This window comes from Schistocerca nitens, chromosome 5 (assembly GCF_023898315.1).
Source record: "Schistocerca nitens isolate TAMUIC-IGC-003100 chromosome 5, iqSchNite1.1, whole genome shotgun sequence".
Classification (NCBI taxonomy): domain Eukaryota; kingdom Metazoa; phylum Arthropoda; class Insecta; order Orthoptera; family Acrididae; genus Schistocerca; species Schistocerca nitens.
In genome coordinates, this window is record NC_064618.1 from 637,436,629 (window position 1) to 637,457,081 (window position 20,453).

Consider the following 20,453-nt stretch of genomic DNA (forward strand, 5'->3'; position numbering starts at 1 on the left):
TTTTATGCCATTTTGCCTCAGAAACGCTGCCCAAACATGGCAAAGAAACAGCAGAGAGTCTCGCCGAGCCCTCGGTTTCAGAAGAGGACAACGAAGCAGCAAGTGCAGAACAGGAGCAGCCATTGCCTGCACCAGATGTTTTCACGAGAGCTGGTAGAAAAATCAAGTGCAAGTTTCCCCACATACCTGGTGCACCCGGTTTCAAAATGAGGGGGGCTGATGTGGCGAAGTCATTTATCCACTGCGCCAAAAACAGCGGGTGAAAGCTGCAGCTGATAGATATTTATCTTTGCCGTAGTCGGCTTGGTTACGAGTTGTTTATTCTTGTTAGTTTTTGATCTGTGCTTCGAAAATAAAATGTTTTCTCATCTCATGAAAAAGCTGTTACTTCATAAAATATAAAGGCTCCCAGAAGTTCTTCGTCTCACAGCCAAGTGATTTCTGCTGTCACGGAATCGAAACATTATCCCAGCATTCGCAGACTGTTATAAATAGTGAAGGAGAATATATTATTCATAACTAAAGTCTCTGTTATGTGTATCTGTTGTGTTTATTAAACTTACGGAAAACCCTACGAACTTATGCACCAACCTCATATCATCGTCACATGTAAAAGTAACATCGGGTCACCCCATTCCATGCTGTTTATGTTCTGTTTTAATGATCTTGTAACGCAGTTGAAGCAGTTATCTACAAAGAAGTACATTCTGAAGGAAGCTGTTCAAATATTAAATCAGACCCTGCTTAAACTTCAAGATCTGCAAAGATTGGCAACTTGCTTTAAATGTTCAGAAACGTAAAATTCCGCTCATCACAAACGAAAAAACATAGTGTTCTTGAATACGGTATCAGTGAGTCAGAGTTGTAATCTGTAACTCTTACATGCACCTGGGTGTAAAACTTGGAAGGAGCATGAAATGGAACAATCACTGAGGCTCAGTCTCGGGTAAAGCAGATAGCAGACTTCAGTTTATTGGTAGAATACTGGAGAAATATCATTACTTTATAAAGCAGATTGCTTACAAATTACTTGTGTAGTCCAGCATTGCTCAAGTATGTGAGACCTGTACCAAATAGGACTAGCAGAGGGCACTGAACAGATACAGAGAGGTGCAGCATGAATGGTGACAGGTTTGTTTGACCTACTGGAGAGTCTCATAGAGATAATGAAATAACTGTATTGGAAGACTCAGGAAGACAGAAATTACCCCTAGAAAGTCTACTAACAAAGTTTCAAGAAACAAGTTTACATGATGACTTTAGAAATTTACGACAACCGCTAAGTATTACACCCATAGGGATTGTGAGATCAAAGATTAATTATAGCACAGAGACATTTAAACAATCATACTTCCCGCGCTCTGCACCAAAATGGAACAGACAAAAGCCAAAATAACTGGTACAGTGGAACGTATCCTCTGCTATGCACTTCACTTTGGTTTGCAGAGTATAGACTTGGTTGTACACTTAGGTGTAGATATAACTTGCCATCACTCTTTAGTTTTAATTCACAATAGATCCCAACAATATTAATAACAATAACAATAAAATGTATTACAAAGTTTCATACAGCAATAATTTACTCATCCAACCAGCTTCACACAGGTAGCACTAAACATCCATAACTGGACATAGTAAAAACAGTATTAAAAATCTTACCGTATATGCTGAGATTAGTACTCATATACAGACAAAAAGCATTGAAGGACTTTCAATTTAGTAATATGTACAGACAGTAATAATTCGTTTACATCAGTATTTTAGTACATCGCTTTACAATTTTCAAACACATTAATGTGATCACCTGTCAAAAGCCTTTTGCATCGCTGACTGCTCGCTGCAGGACGCAAAGAAACGAAGTCAACGGGGTTCTGGAAAGTAGTGAAAGGGATGTGGAGCCAAACCGACTGCAGTACTGTGGCCAGCTGTGCTAGATTCTGTATTGGAGTGTATTACAGGGTGGAAAAGGAAATCTGAGTGCTGCTTATGGCCATGAATAATATTTCCTTAGTCTAAAGCATCACACAGCGGATGTAATCGGAATTGGCGGTCGAAGGTGCCTGGTTTCATAATGTATGCACTATATATTGAATGGAAGGAAGACGTCGCATGTCGGTACTTTTCTAGGGGGAGACTGCACTCTAGAGACATTGTATCATATTCCATAGTCGTGAGCATGGTGTATGTTAGAAGAAACTGGTATGGATGCAGCTGGAATATAAAAAAAAAAAAAAAAAAACGTCTAAGGCAGAACTGGCTGATGTTGAGATGAGCCATCAGCCCATACTACTGCAATGGCCTTATACAGACTACTAGTTTATAGATTAATATTATAAGAATTGTGCGACTACATAACTTTCGGGAGAAATGTTTACATCTTCCTCAACTCAAAAGGACATGGTTTTTAAGCTCTGATTCACACCTATGGAAATGAACTGTTTGTTCTTGATCCTGTCTAAATGCAAGCGATATGGAAGTACTTTTAAAAAATCAATGTTGGATGTAAATGGTGTGCAAGACTGTAATTTTAATGTAACATTTGTTAATTATGAAACAGAGTACCCCATACAGCATCACTGGACTTAAATAGCCCTGACAGTCGTTTGGGACCTATGTTATATGCATCTAATTCCATTGCAACGCAGGATTATGGGGTATTTTTTCCTCATAGGTTAATTACATTTCGAAATTAGAACGAAGTCTACTTATGCATGGAAGACTGTAGTTTTAATGGAACAATCGTTGATGGAAAGGAGAACCACACACAGCATCGCTGTATTTAAATAGCATTGACTACCTTGGAGACTATGCAACAGTCTTTCGCAAATAATAGTACTAGTATACATTGAATTCTACAATTTTGCATCCAAAACCTGCTGGAATAGGTATACCACCTTGCACTGAACTTTCGTTGATCTTAGAATGATTGATTGACCGAAATCACAAACAAGACATCTCTGTCTCAGTGCTTCCGCTACATTAAGCGAGACAACACCACAGATCCACTCTGGCTCCACTGCAGCACATACCACTGTCTGCAGACCACAAATGTGCATGACACTTTCATGCTTTAGGAGTATGCCCTGTGATGATTCTCAAGCTGTTAATTTTAATGTAGCAACACGATTCACAGGGTGTAGTGATGCACTGTTACTGTTGGTAACAGGAAAGCTGAAACAGAATCCATCGTACTTACCCATGCATTGTCCCTCAATATATATGTCAGTATGCTGCACAGGTTCTCCCACTTTATTTCAATGAGCCTCACCTTCGTACATCACCATACATTCTCAACTTTCACTATAACTTTGAAGTCATTGCCAGCTGCTATCCTTTCATTAATGCACATAGACCTGTTTGTGGTTAAATGATATATAATGGTGAAGAGCAACATCGATTTGATGGCTCAGTATTGCATAGTTGCTGTCTACTTATCATGTGAGCCCACATTGGTTCGTGTCACATGAATGATCCCCAAATCAAAATCATGTGAATGCTGCTAGGATCGTATAGTTTGGCATACTGCATTCGAAAATGTAACAAAAAAAGAAACATCTGGGGAAGACAGTAGTAGGGTAAAGTGAGAGCAAGTGCATTTAGCTTCTGTGGGATATATACATTCAGGGGCAAGCACACATTCAGAGGCAAACTTGATTTATAATCCCTCCCCTTCCCTTAACCTATATGCTAATTGATTGATGACCCCCCCCCCATTGGATAATCCAGCCTTCTCAGAAACCCCTCTCCCTCTCACCCAGCTCCTCCCCCAACCCTCTGAGAAATCCCCAACCCTCCCCCCCCTTCGCCAATAGAAGCACACTTTTGATACCAGATTAATTGACTAATTAATTAAATTACTCAATTAACTACCCCCTCCTGTCAATTCCCCCAGCCCCAGCCTATCAAGTTGATTGACCAATCAATTAACTCGATACCCTCTGTGTGGGGCAGTTTCGTCCTTGCACTCCATTGGTGGTTACTAGGACTGATATATGTGGCAGGAAATAGCGGAATTCGATCCTGCAACTGCCCAATTTCGAAATCCTACTCTTCCCCCTTCCAGATTTTTCCCTTGCATCCTGTTGGTGGATACTGACACATGTAGATCGTTTGGCAGGGAGTCCATTATGTTGGAGTTTGCTGAGAATTTAATACGAGGGCCGTTCAGAAAGTAACCTCCGGTTGATTTAAAAAAATACACCAAGTTAAATAAAAATATTTTAATATATACATCTTACAACTACATCTTTGTACTATTTTTCTACATAGTCTCCATAGCGATTGAGGCATTTATCGTATCTCTTCACAAGCTTTGAAATTCCTTCTGCATAAAAATCACCCGCTTGTGCCTGGAGCCAGCCTGTGACCACATCTTTGAGCTCTTCGTCGTCATCAAACCGCTGTGACCTGAGCCATTTCTTCAAATGCATGAAGAGGTGATAATCACTTGGCGCCAGGTCTGGGCTGTAAGGTGGATGGTTGATAACGTCCCACTTGAAGGACTCAAGAAGGGCCGTTGTTCTGCGAGCAGAGTGAGGACAGGCGTTATCGTGCAAAAAAAAAACGATACCGGAAGTCAGCATACCACGGCGTTTGTTCTGTATAGCCCGTCGTAACTTTTTTATTGTTTCACAGTACACGTCTTGATTAATGGTCGTACCACATTCCATGAATTCAACCAACAACACCCCTTTGGCATCCCAAAACACCGTTGCCATCAGTTTTCTGGCAGAAAAATCTTGCGAGGCTTTTCTTGGTTTGGTAGGCGAATTTGAATGTGCCCACATCTTTGATTGTTCTTTTGTCTCAGGGTTCACGTACTTAATCCAGGTTTCGTCACCGGTCACGATTCTGTTTAACAATGGTTCTCCTTCGTCCTCATAACGTGACAGAAAGTCTAATGCAGAGGCCATTCTTTGAGTTTTGTGGTGGTCGGTAAGAATTTTGGGCACCCATCGTGCACAGAACTTACGGTAACCCAATCTTGCTGTCACTATCTCGTACAAGAGAGTCTTAGAAATCTGTGGAAAACCAGTAGACAACTCCGACATTGAGAAAAGGCGATTTTCACTAACTTTTGCATCAACTGTCTGAACGAGTTCGTCAGTCACCAATGATGGTCTACCACTCCTCTCTTCATCATGAACGTTTCCTCGTCCACTTTTAAATAAACGTACCCATTCACGAACAACTCCTTCACTCATAACTCTTGGTCCGTACACGGTACAAAGCTCACGATGAATAGCTGCTGCAGAATATCCTTTGGCTGTAAAAAACCTTATGACAGCATGCACTTCACATTTGGCGGGGTTTTCTATTGCAGCACACATTTCAAACTGCCACAAAAACTAAACTAGCGCATGTACGACGTTCACTCGACCACGGCTTGATGCCGACTGACCTGTTGAGTGCGTGAACGCAAAGATGGCGTCGCTACTCCCCCCACAACCCGCACTGTGACCAATCGGAGGTTACTTTCTGAACCGCCCTCGTATTTCACATCAATTGCGCTATGTCCTTCTACAGTCTTCAGGAGACAATGCAGGGGTTTGGCTGAAGTGTGCTCACAGTACCATTATGGGAAACAATAAATTGATCATTCAGACATTTGACATTTCTATTGGTTTTTAAATCACTATATAATATCTAAGTTGGTTCTCTCAGCCATACCAGGATGAAGAATGAGGAGGAGGAGGAGAAAGGGTCTGCCACATGATAGGACAGCAACAAGAACAAATACCACTCCCGGGCGGTCCTTTCCAGCAGGTCGAGTCTGGCTGCAGACTTGGCACAGTTGCTTAGACACGCATCCCCAGCGGCAACTAGCACTATGTAATCTCTTCCTGGGGCACTGCATGTGGACACTAGGACAAGAGCATGGGCGATGTATGAGTGTTCCAGTAATCTTCGACATCTAACCATGACAGCTACCACTACGGAATGAAATGTCGATTAAGTGTGTGGTGTTTAGCGCTTCTCAATACAGTCCAGCGTACTCTATCTTGTATCAGAAAGGTGAGAGCTGTATTTGGTGTTGTTGATGTCCTATCATGCAGTACGCCCTTCCTCCTCCTCTTCATTGCTCATCTTGTAGCTGAGAGAACCAACTTAGGGATTATATATTGTTTTTAAAACCAATAGCTATGTCAAATTTCCAATTGATCAATTTGTTTCTTCCGATAGTGGAATTGTGGCACACACCAGCCAAATGCCTACCCCATCTCCTGCAGATTATAGAAGGACATAGCACAATTGAGAAGAAATTTTAAATTCTCAGCTATCTCCAACACAAGAACTTCCTGCGAAACTACCTACCTGTGCCAATATCCACCAACAGGATGTAAGGAAAAAAATTGGCAGGGGGAAGCGTAGGGTTCGAAATTGGGCAGTTGCAGGATCGAATTCCATAATAACCTGCCACATATACTGGTCATAGTATCCACCAATAGAATGCAGGAAAAAACTGTCCCTCACAGAGGATACTGAGTTAATTAACTAGTCAATCAATTTGACAGAGTGGGGGACCTATTTTCAAGACATCCACAGCCCAGCATTTTCGGGAGAGCTGAATGTTTCCCAGGTATCTACCAGTTTGCTCAGGACATGGGAAGGATTAGTGTGGCACCATGTGGCAAGTAAGAGAAGAAAGTGTTGGAAAGACGTCACCGATATGGATTGATGTACTCTAGTAAAAGTCACAGTCCATAATGTTACAAAGATCATATCTGGATCTGCGTAGGTGAGCCAACGAGAGGAGGTTCTGTGTATCCTTTTGGTTACAGCCATACTACCCACGCTGTATGTACACTACAGCAATCCAGTTGAAACCTTCCATTGGTACATTGTGTGGGTGTTTATAAAATGAATTTATCGCCTCTTACAGTCAGATATACTCCTCAATGTGTTGAAATCACAAACCTATCCACCCCTTATGCAATTTTTTTACAGAAATAGTAGTCTGATCGCTTCCCACACACGCCTGGTGATATGTCGTAACTGTAACCACAGTAACTTTACATTCAAACAGCATAACATTCCCAAAAAGTAGCCGGATTATCGTCATTTTTAGAGTCTTGTACTGTAGGAAGCAAGGGAGAGGACGTCATAATGAGTGACCGGTATCCTTTTTCTACAACCTGCTCCCCGAGTGGACTGACAGATGCCAAACTGGAGTCTGAGTCAGTGACTGAGGTGGTGAGGCTCCCCAGTCAGCAGCAGTGGCCTAAATACTCGCTGTCGAGAGGGCATTGGTGGTGTGTTGCTTGCGAGTCTGTCTCTGGTCTCTCCCATGATAGTTGCGCTCGATCCAGCGCCTACTACTGATCTTTGTGATACATATTTGCCAGTCAGTGCGCCGGCAGCAGCTTATGACAGCACATCATTTATTGGTGTTTAGCGTCCGAAAAATTATGGAATGTCCGTACTCCCACCATCTGGGCGTCATTTCGCAAAGCCTACCATAGCCTCCCAGTGGCAAAACTCTCCCACCACATCGTCATTATCACAAATTTGTCGAGGAATAAAGGGAATAATTACAATTAAAAAGCCCTTGCTTCTTTTATTTCTGTTACATAAGTTCTTGCACGATAGCTGGCTTTTGCCAGAGCAGTAATAACTGATACCCCAGCCAAATCACAGAGCCCTGATAATTCTCTAAAAGAAATTTCAGAAGCCTAACACCTACAATTCATACATACCGAATGACAGCCTATAAATATCCCCCATTACAAGTCCTTTCCTTTATCGTATTCCTACAATTACCACGCTAGAAATATGACAGTGTAATGGTGTCAGAGTCTTCATTGAAGGTACATTCTCTCTCTACCTCCCTCCCTCCCCCCCTCTCTCTCTCTCTCTCTCTCTCTCTCTCTCTCTCTCCTCATTATTTTTGTAACATGTAACGGAGTGAAACTCGCTAACGTCACCTGGCAGAGACTCCAATAAGATTTTACTGCGCGCCTCTCTTTCCATTTATCGGAAACAAATACCGTTTTCGAGCTGATACGATCATGAGTGCCGATCTCATTAAATATACGTGTAATGGTCCATTGGACCGGCGGCCAGTGATCGAAGTCGCTTCCACGAACCTGTATAAAGTTTTGTCGCCTGACTGGAGGAAGGCCAAACCCCACAGACCATCAGTCACAATAGATAATTCTTGTGTTGTTGACTGTTGTTTCACAAGTAGTTTGATACATAGTTCTTTATGTAAGACATCGAAGCTGTGTACACATACATACATTTTGTTTTTCTACCATGACTTTGAGGTCTGTGTCAGGAACTAAAACGATGTCAACACATTTCTCAAATGGCTCTGAGCACTATGGGACTCAACTGCTGAGGTCATTAGTCCCCTAGAACTTAGAACTAGTTAAACCTAACTAACCTAAGGACATCACAAACATCCATGCCAGAGGCAGGATTCGAACCTGCGACCGTAGCGGTCTTGCGGTTCCAGACTGCAGCGCCTTTAACCGCACGGCCACTTCGGCCGGCAACACATTTCTCTCCATTGACTCTACAGAAAGCTGAACATCGAATGGCGTAAACGAAACTGCTACTAAAACACAGAGAGTTGTTCAAATAAAAGGCAGGGGTAGTGGCGCGGGGTAGCCGCGTGGTCTTAGGCGCCTTGTCACGGTCCGTGCGGTTCCTCCCGTCGGAGGTTCGAGTCCTCCCCGGTCATGGGTGTCTGTGTTGATATAGCGTAAGTTACTTTAAGTTAGATTAAGTAGTGTGTAGGCTTATTGACCGATGACCTCAGTAGTTTGGTCCCGTAAGACCTTAACACAAATTTCCAGTTTCCATGGGCGATGTTTGTTATTGACAAAAACGTGGAAGACATCTCAATACACGGAAATTGGAAGTGTTTGCGACATTGTGGAGTGTTTCCAAACAGCTGTCCGAAGGTAATGACCTCTACATTTAATCTCATCTTCCACAGTGGTGGGGTAGCAGATGTCTCTGTGTTCTGTTTTCAAAGAGACCAAGAGCACTGATAGTTCATACTGGCGGTGCATATTACAACCTGGTATGTGATCGCTGTTTCTGTGTCCTAGTCAGTTATCAGCCTGACCCTGAAATCTTTGGGCACTTGTCGCGTCACCTGAAAGCCTATCTAATGTATGACGTGATTTATTCAACTGATATGAATGTAATGTAAACAGAGAAAATAATGCCTGTAATATTATTAGTCATTTTGTCAACTCTGACAATATTGCGTGACAAATATAGTAATTGTAGTATATACATACACAAGAGCCTCGTTGCTCGACCCTGTTTGTTCTCTGTTTCCGCCTGATTGTTGTCTCTCTCGCCCGTGGGTCGATGTATGTATAACTCGCTGTCTGTACAATTGTGTGAGCTTTCAATTTGCAATATGTTGTTAATTGAAGGTATCTCGTGTCCGCTATTACATGTGCTGGAGAGCATTTCAGTGTTTGCGAACTTCACTCGCAAAGCAAAGTAATCCTAAATGCTTTTATGAATTTTTGCAGTCAGTTTTCAATATTAAGTTAGTTAATATTTTTCATTACGAAACTTATTCGAAGATATAACACCGCAAGGTTTAGGTGGGGCTTCACCTCTGTATTATAATATGTCCAGTTAATTCAAAGGATTAAAAGTTAACTCAATTCTTAAAGAGATAAAGTTAAAAAAATTATTTGCAGTTATTTCAGTAATACGCAGGTGTTTGCATCACTCTTTATTTCCATGTAACATTTCATGCTCTACATTCTCGCTTTGTTGAGTTGCCTGCGTATTGAAATTACGTCACGCTACGTATATTTAAGACGCATTTACTAGCGTTCAAAGTATTCGTGACGTTCCCAAAGCAATATTCACAGTTTAAACTGGTACGTTACATTATCATTGCTATAGGTTGAGATCGACGCCTGCGCGTGTATTGCAAACCACACGTAGCACTGACTTACACGAAATAACTAAATTAATTCTACACCACAAAAATTACGCAGAGAGGAGGTAATGATACATACGGCGTCCTTCATTTTTATGACTTTACTGCCTAACTGCATGTGGGAGAACAGGATATTCTGCAGGACTTAAACACATAGAGTAGAGATAAGCCACGCGGGTTAGCAACGCTGTCTCAGGCGCCTTGCCACGGTTCGCGCGGCTCTCCCCGTCGGACGTTCGAGTCCTCCTTCCGTAGCATAAGTTAGTTGAAGTTAGATTAAGTAGTGTGTACGCCTAGGGACCGCTGACCTGAGCAGCTTGGTTCCGTAGGAACTTACCACAAAATTCCAGTACAGATAATATGCACCATCAGTTGTCAATTTCACCGTTGGAAGAATGGAATTATTTTCATCCACGCAGGCGAGAATGTAATTATCGTCATTCCTCCATACTTTTTCCTATATTTTCACAATTTTACGAATTCTCCGTCAATATTCGTAGTACAGGTTTTCCGTAATTTCAACGCATTTTACTCAATTACACGATGTGCAAACCAATTTCGACGAGTTTTCACGTCAACCAAACATCTCTTTGCGTAGATATTTTGATACTATCAGACATTGCAGCACAGTTCTCAATTGCTGTATCATTAGCAAACCACAGTCTCCATTACTTTGCGAGGGCCACATGTTGTTGTTGTTGTGGTCTTCAGTCCTGAGACTCGTTTGATGCAGCTCTCCATGCTATTCTAACCTGTGCAGGCTTCTTCATCTCCCAGTGCTTAGAAAAATTAAACATGACTGCTTAAACTGACAAACAATATTTTTAGCGTAACGCAATCTGACTTTCAAAAATCCCTACAAAAGAATGGCTCTGACTAACATTAACCTATACCTTTCACAAATCACTTACCTCACCAAAAATCTTCGTTACTCGAACTACTGCAATACAGCGAGCGCCACTACTGCCAGCTAAATAAAAGATTCAAACTACGGAAGGCACTAACTACTGACAGGCATAGTTAGCAAATGAAAGATTTTAATAGAGAACAAACAATTTATTTACCTTAATAGTGTTGAAAAATCATAATATACATAGCAGTTCATGACATCCAGTCTTACAAAGTTGGTAGCCCTGCAGCCAGGCAACTAGCGCAAGTTTTGGTGTTCTCGTGAAGATAAGTCATTTTAGATTATAAAACATATAGATTAGTACTGATTACGTGGTAAATAAGTGTATTAGTGTGCCGTTTAAGTGTACTATTAAAGGTTTCATTTTTATTTACGTAATATAGCAGAAAACGCGAAAGACCGTACAGTCGTATTTTCTGTTTACATTCTGCTGCAGCAAATCTATAGAATTTCGTTTAGTTGTTCCTTGCTCTCTCCAGCAATTTAACTTAGCGTACCTCTTCATTATTTAACTAGCATTTCCGGAAAGTAGCGTAAAGTTTAAGTTGTTGTTTCAGAAACTTTGCACTTTTGTTGTTTACACACAGTTGCGTATAGGCCAAATTTGTGTAGCCATATTTTCGTGTTTATCTGTAATTTAACTGACTTATTCTTAATAAACTATTACGTTTATCATGAGTGAAAAATGCTTGACTTGCCGTAGAATTGTTAGGTCGGGGCTTTGGTGTGATGGGTGCTGTAGTTTTTTTCCATGTGGGTGACTGTAGTGGCGTGGGAATAGGGGAAGTAAATGAGACTCATCAGTGGTTTTGTAGGATTTGTAGTAGAGATAGGAAGATACTACAACAGGAGGGGAAAATTGCCGCCCTTCAGGCTGAGTTAGACAAGGCCAGGGGAGATCTTGACAGGTTAAGGAGGCAGAAGGGTAAAGAGAGGTGGGAAGTGGCAACAGGCAACAGGAGGAACAGGCCTAGAACTTTGTCTGACAGCTTTATGGTGAATGTGGAAAATAGATTTGACCTGTTGTTTCAGTTAGAAGCTGGTGAGCCTCAAGCAGCTGCAGGTGTAGACAGGGCACAACAAACTTTCAGCAGCAAATTGAAAAGTAAGTATGTAGGGAAATCAGTAAAGAGGTGTTGATCAACTTTTGCAGGATGAACTAGGATCAGAATACCAGGTCACCAATTTTTTTTAAACCTAGTGCTGGTCTGGAGCAGGTGACAGAGGTTTTAGGATCACTTTGCAAAGATTTCACTAAGGAAGACACCGTGGTTATAGTGGGTGGGGCAGGTAACAGTATTGACAGAGATCCTGGGTACAGTATAGAGTGTGACCTGGCGAAGATTGCATCAGCATCGAAGCATACTAGTGTTGAGTTTGTATCTGTTCTTGAGCGCCATGACCGACCTCATTTGAATTCTTCTGTCAAGAGAGTTAATTTGGAGCTGGAACGGCTGCTCATGTCGGGGGCGGGGTCACACATTGGTGTGGTTCATGTTGATTCTCTCAGTAGGTGGGATTAAACTAGGCATGGCCTTCACCTCAACAGGAAGGGGAAGGGTACATTGGCTGGGGAAATAGCAGGAAAGTTAAAGGGGGGAGGCACTGTCATGAGTGGTAAAATACCAGTGGTTATAGGATTCAGAAAAGACCCTTATTTAGGGTAGGGAGGACAGAAAGAAAGCAAATTTTAAGAGAGGTTAGAACTGAGACAAACCTTCAGTTTGAGAAAGAAATAAAAAAACATAATTCCAGCTTATTACATCAGCATAAACAGCCATTGGTTAAGAATTTTCAACTGTCAGCAGATATTTTAACTCCACCCAATTTTAACTCAGTCAATGTGAAATGTCAGCTATCTTTATTGCATCAAAATATTCGAGGACTGAGAAATAAAATTAATGAATTAACTACACTCCTGGAAATGGAAAAAAGAACACATTGACACCGGTGTGTCAGACCCACCATACTTGCTCCGGACACTGCGAGAGGGCTGTACAAGCAATGATCACACGCACGGCACAGCGGACACACCAGGAACCGCGGTGTTGGCCGTCGAATGGCGCTAGCTGCGCAGCATTTGTGCACCGCCGCCGTCAGTGTCAGCCAGTTTGCCGTGGCATACGGAGCTCCATCGCAGTCTTTAACACTGGTAGCATGCCGCGACAGCGTGGACGTGAACCGTATGTGCAGTTGACGGACTTTGAGCGAGGGCGTATAGTGGGCATGCGGGAGGCCGGGTGGACGTACCGCCGAATTGCTCAACACGTGGGGGCGTGAGGTCTCCACAGTACATCGATGTTGTCGCCAGTGGTCGGCGGAAGGTGCACGTGCCCGTCGACCTGGGACCGGACCGCAGCGACGCACGGATGCACGCCAAGACCGTAGGATCCTACGCAGTGCCGTAGGGGACCGCACCGACACTTCCCAGCAAATTAGGGACACTGTTGCTCCTGGGGTAGCGGCGAGGACCATTCGCAACCGTCTCCATGAAGCTGGGCTACGGTCCCGCACATCGTTAGGCCGTCTTCCGCTCACGCCCCAACATCGTGCAGCCCGCCTCCAGTGGTGTCGCGACAGGCGTGAATGGAGGGACGAATGGAGACGTGTCGTCTTCAGCGATGAGAGTCGCTTCTGCCTTGGTGCCAATGATGGTCGTATGCGTGTTTGGCGCCGTGCAGGTGAGCGCCACAATCAGGACTGCATACGACCGAGGCACACAGGGCCAACACCCGGCATCATGGTGTGGGGAGCGATCTCCTACACTGGCCGTACACCACTGGTGATCGTCGAGGGGACACTGAATAGTGCACGGTACATCCAAACCGTCATCGAACCCATCGTTCTACCATTCCTAGACCGGCAAGGGAACTTGCTGTTCCAACAGGACAATGCACGTCCGCATGTATCCCGTGCCACCCAACGTGCTCTAGAAGGTGTAAGTCAACTACCCTGGCCAGCAAGATCTCCGGATCTGTCCCCCATTGAGCATGTTTGGGACTGGATGAAGCGTCGTCTCACGCGGTCTGCACGTCCAGCACGAACGCTGGTCCAACTGAGGGGCCAGGTGGAAATGGCATGGCAAGCCGTTCCACAGGACTACATCCAGCATCTCTACGATCGTCTCCATGGGAGAATAGCAGCCTGCATTGCTGCGAAAGGTGGATATACACTGTACTAGTGCCGACATTGTGCATGCTCTGTTGCCTGTGTCTATGTGCCTGTGGTTCTGTCAGTGTGATCATGTGATGTATCTGACCCCAGGAATGTGTCAATAAAGTTTCCCCTTCCTGGGACAATGAATTCACGGTGTTCTTATTTCAATTTCCAGGAGTGTATCTGCATAGATGAATTAGAGTCTTCAAATCCAACTGACATAATCTGCCTCTCTGAACATCATGTGACCACTGGTATAGAACTTTTAAGTGTTACAGGGTTTAGGTTAACATCTCACTTTTTTAGATCAGAAATGGAGAAAGGAGGAGTTGCCACATTCATCAGGAACTGTCATAAATTTAAGAACATAGACATTCATAAATTTTGCCTAGAACAGCGTATGGAAGCATGTGCAACAGAATTAGAATTTCACAAAAAATCCTTCATAATATTAAGTGTATATCGAGCACCTGCAGGTAACTTTAATCTGTTTGTAAACCACCTTGAAGCTGTACTGGCCCATTTAACAACCAAAAACAAAGAAATAGTGGTTGCTGGTGATTTCAATGTAGATTTCCTTAAAGACTCTCCCAATAAGAACTTATTTGAGTTAGTAACACTATCATTCAACTTAATTCCCACTGTAAAGTTCCCCACTAGGATAGCCACTTGCTCACAAACAGCCATTGATAATATCTTTATAGAAAAGTCCAATGAACAAAATTATATTACAAAACCAATAGTCAATGGCCTCTCAGACCATGACATGCAGTTCCTTCTGTTAAATGTTAATACTGAACAGGATATAAAATCTGTTAAATCTGAGCTCAAGAGGGTAATCAGTAAGCCAAAAATTGATTATTTCAGGACACTCCTCAGAGACATTCACTGGACTGATGTTTACAGTGCTCATGGCATGAATGAAAAATATAACATTTTTGCTAATAAAGTGCTTACCTTATTCGAACACTGCTTTCCCCCAAAACTTACCAAGGTTAGAGCAAAGTCTATAAAGAAGCCATGGATTACTCAAGGAATAGGGGTATCTTGTAAAACAAAAAGAAAACTGTATCTGTCAATCCGAAACATTTCCAATGTTGATGCTATAGCACATTATAAGAAATACTGCAAAATATTAAAGACTGTAATACGGATGTCAAAGCAAATATATTACAAGGAAAAGATAGTCATATCAGATAACAAAATAGAGACAATATGGGATATAGTGAAGGAGGAGACCAGTAGAACCAGACATGAATAGGAACAAATAGCATTAAGAGTAAATGATACATTGGTGACGGATGTGTATAGTGTTGCAGAACTTTTTAACAAACGTTTTATAACTGTTACTGAAAAGGTGGGGTTGTCAGGTTCGGTAGATGCTGCTATGGATTACCTTAGACCAGACATTTCAAGTAACTTCCATAATATGAATTTGACCCTCACTACCCCAACAGAAATAATGTCCATCATAAAATCTTTAAAATCAAAAACATCTAGTGGGTATGATGAAATATCAACAAAGTTAATTAAAGAATGTGATTCTGAACTAAGTAACATATTAAGCTATCAGTGGAATATTTCCTGAATGGCTGAAATATGCTGAAGTTAAGCCACTGTTTAAGAAGGGAGATAAAGAAATAGCATCAAATTTCCGTCCAATTTCACTGTTGCCAGTTTTCTCAAAAATTTTCGAAAAAGTAATGTACAGTCGTCTTTATAACCATCTTATCTCAAATAACATACTGTCAAAGTCACAGTTTGGATTTCTAAAAGGTTCTGGTATTGAGAAGGCTATCTACACTTACAGTGAAAATGTGCTTAATTCATTAGACAAAAAATTGCAGGCAAGTGGTATATTTTGTGACCTGTCAAAGGCATTTGACTGTGTAAATCACAATATCCTTTTAAGTAAACTAGAATATAGTGTAACAGGAAATGCTGCAAAATGGTTCAAATCTTATATCTCTGGCAGGAAACAAAGAGTGTTATTAGGAAATAGACATGTATCAAGCTATCAGGCATCATCCAACTGGGAACTAATTACATGTGGGGTCCCACAAGGTTCCATTTTGGGGCCCTTACTTTTTCTTGTGTATATCAATGACCTTTCATCAGTAACATTACCAGATGCCAAGTTTGTTTTGTTTGCCGATGATACAAACATTGCAATAAATAGCAAATCAAGTGTAGTCTTAGAAAGATCAGCCAATAAAATATTTGTGGACATTAATCACTGGTTCCTAGCCAATTCTTTGTCACTAAACTTTGAAAAAACACATTACATGCAGTTCAGAACTTGTAAGGGGTGTCCCAAGAGTATATGTCTAACATACAATGTCAAGAAGATAGAAGAAGTGGACAGTGTTAAATTCTTGGGATTACAGCTTGATAATAAATTCAACTGGGAGGAGCACACCACAGAACTGCTGAAGCGTCTTAACAAATCTCTGTTTGCAATGCGAATTTTGTCAGACATAGGGGATACAAAAATGAAAAAGCTGGCATACTATGCTTACTTTCATTCCATAATGTCATATGGGATTATTTTTTGGGGTAATTCATCAAGCCAAGCTAAAGTTTTCCGGGCACAAAAACGTGCAGTAAGAGTTATATGTGGTGTGAACTCAAGAACATCCTACAGAAGTCTATTTAGGGAACTAGGGATACTAACTACTGCTTCCCAATATATTTATTCCTTAATGAAATTTGTCATTTTCAAACCAACAACTCAATTCATGGAATCAATACTAGAAATAAGAATAATCTTCACAAGGATTTAAAGGCACTTAATCTTGTACAAAAAGGTGTGCATTATTCAGGAACACACATTTTCAATAACTTGCCAGCAGCCATAAAAAGCTTAACAACCAATGAAATTCAGTTTAAGAGAAGCCTAAAGGATTTATTGGTGACCAACTCCTTCTACTCCATTGATGAATTTCTTAGTAAAACCAACTGATTTGTATATAAGTACAACATAACTTCTGCACAATTTCAGTGCAGTAATGTGTTCATTGTAAACAAGTATTACAGTAGTTGTATTACATGTTTATTACCTTATAAATAAATAAAAAACTTTTTTATTTTAAATTCAGTGCATTAGTATTTGTAAAATGACTCTTAGTGTTCATTAAAAAATGACGATCATTCCACTTGGGACCTGTGGAATGGTACATTAGCTTATTTGTTTTAGTTGTAAATATTTGTCATGTATTGTTGTTTTTCTGACATGTTCCACATCCTGGAGGAACTCCTCACTACGGATAAATTGGAATGAAAGTAAATCTAATCTAATCTAATCTAATCTAAAACTCCGCCATTTCTCTCCCCACATCCACCACTGCTGGCGGCTCACCTCCAACTGCGCAATGCTATGCGCTGTTAACATCCAGCTGCCCAACACTACAATGGCAGACAACAATGCAAACTAGCCACAGACTGCACACAGCACAGCCAGTGATTTTCATACAGAGCGCTACGTGGCGTTACCAATAAGAAAACAGAAACAGCCTACTCACATAGCCCCCATGCTCCTCACAAAAAATTTTACAAATTGTTTTGGGCACTGGCCAATACATATATGTTAAAAATTTTTTCACAATTACAGTAACAGAGAAATCAAATGCACACACTTATTGATACAATGTTGGTCAAATGCTAAAATTTTCTCATAGTCCATAAAGACAGTTCTGATCATTCATCACAGTAAAACTGCCGTTTCTTTTCTCAAAGTCTGAGCAGTAAAAGACAATGCACACGGAAATAGTGGATTTCCATGCAGTCTTGAAGAAGTAGTGTTGTCCTTCCAACGGAAAGACAGTGCTGACTCTTGACATGCTGACAGGTAATGGGCCACAACAGAGCAAACCGACAGCAGAGTCATTCGACGTTTTGAAGAATATTGGTAGGTAGGTCATCACAGAGCAGATCCACTGTAGTCCTGGTAGAGATTATGGTATTGGTAGGCCACCAGAGGTGCAGACCCACTGCAGTCCTTGCAGAAATAATGGTATTGGTGGGTCATCAAAGATGCAGACCCACTGTAGTCCTTGTAGAGATGGCCAGCAGCCATCTGTTGTGACTGTGCAGGTGCACAATCACCATTGAAGAGTCTTGCGGATAATATAGCAAGTCCATAACCAGCACTTGTGAACTCACAAAGTTTCTGGAATTGTCCATAGAACCAGCAATGCTGTTATCCAGTCCCTTGCTGAATTATTAACACACGTGCAAACACTATCAGTCCCTACTTCTCACATATTGTCCATATACTATGACCAACAGAAACGTGTGCAGTGAAATGTAACTTACAAGTTACTTAATCTGATGAACTGGTGTCCATTACAATTTTATAACATAAGAATCCCCCCATGAACCATGGACCTTGCCATTGGTGGGGAGGCTTGCGTGCCTCAGCGATACAGATGGCCTTACCGTAGGTGCAACCACAACGGAGGGGTATCTGTTGAGAGGCCAGACAAACATGTGGTTCCTGAAGAGGGGCAGCAGCCTTTTCAGTAGTTGCAGGGTCAACAGTCTGGATGATTGACTGATCTGGCCTTGTAACATTAACCAAAACGGCCTTGCTGTGCTGGTACTGCGAACGGCTGAAAGCAAGGGGAAACTACAGCCGTAATTTTTCCCGAGGACATGCAGCTTTACTGTATGATTAAATGATGATGGCGTCATCTTGGGTAAACTATTCCGGAGGTAAAATAGTCCCCCATTCGGATCTCCGGGCGGGGAATACTCAAGAGGACGTCGTTATCAGGAGAAAGAAAACTGGCATTCTACGGATCGGAGCGTGGAATGTCGGATCCCTTAATCGGGCAGGTAGGTTAGAAAATTTAAAAAGGGAAATGGATAGGTTAAAGTTAGATATAGTGGGAATTAGTGAAGTTCGGTGGCAGGAGGAACAAGACTTTTGGTCAGGTGATTACAGGCTTATAAATACAAAATCAAATACGGGTAATGCAGGAGTAGGTTTAATAATGAATAAAAAAAATAGGAGTGCGGGTTAGGTACTACAAACAGCATAGTGAATGCATTATTGTGGCCAAGATAGACACAAAGCCCATGCCTACTACAGTAGTACAAGTTTATATGCCAACTAGCTCTGCAGATGATGAAGAAATTGATGAAATGTATGACGAGATAAAAGAAATTATTCAGGTAGTGAAGGGAGACGAAAATTTAATAGTCATGGGTGACTGGAATTCGTCAGTAGGAAAAGGGAGAGAAGGAAACATAGTAGGTGAATATGGATTGCGGGAAGAAATGAAAGAGGAAGCCGCCTTGTAGAATTTTGCACAGAGCATAACTTAATCATAGCTAAAACTTGGTTCAAGAATCATAAAAGAAGGTTGTATACCTGGAAGAATCCTGGAGATACTAAAAGGTATCAAATAGATTATATAATGGTAAGACAGAGATTTAGGAACCAGGTTTTAATTTGTAAGACATTTCCAGGGGCAGATGTGGATTCTGACCATAATCTATTGGTTATGAACTGCAGATTGAAACTGAAGAAACTGCAAAAAGGTGGGAATTTAAGGAGATGGGACCTGGATAAACTGAAAGAACCAGAGGTTGTAGAGAGTTTCAGGGAGAGAATAAGGGAACAATTGACAGGAATGGGGGAAAGAAATACAGTAGAAGAAGAATGAGTAGCTCTGAGGGATGAAGTAGTGAAGGCAGTTAGAGGATCAAGTAGGTAAAAAGACGAGGGCTAATAGAAATCCTTGGGTAACAGAAGAAATATTGAATTTAATTGATGAAAGGAGAAAATATAAAAATGCAGTAAATGAGGCAGGCAAAAAGGAATACAAACGTCTCAAAAATGAGATCGACAGGAAGTGCAAAATGGCTAAGCAGGGATGGCTAGAGGAAAAATGTAAGGATGTAGAGGCTTGTCTCACTAGGGGTAAGATAGATACTGCCTACAGGAAAATTAAAGAGACCTTTGGAGAGAAGAGAACCACTTGTATGAATATCAGGAGCTCAGATGGCAACCCAGTTCTAAGCAAAGAAGGGAAGGCAGAAAGGTGAAAGACCTGAGTCGAAACAAGGCCCCGGGAGTAGACAACATTCCATTAGAACTACTGATGGCCTTGGGAGAGTCAGTCATGACAAAACTCTACCATCTGGTGAGCAAGATGTATGAGACAGGCGAAATACCCACAGACTTCAAGAAGAATATAATAATTCCAATCCCAAAGGAAGCAGGTGTTGACAGATGTGAAAATTACCGAACCATCAGTTTAATAAGTCACAGCTGCAAAATACTAACGCGAATTCTTTACAGACGAATGGAAAAACTGGTAGAAGCGGACCTCGGGGAAGATCAGTTTGGATTCCGTAGAAGTGTTGGAACACGTGAGGCAATACTAACCTTACGACTTATCTTAGAAGAAAGATTAAGAAAAGGCAAATCTACGTTTCTAGCATTTGTAGACTTAGAGAAAG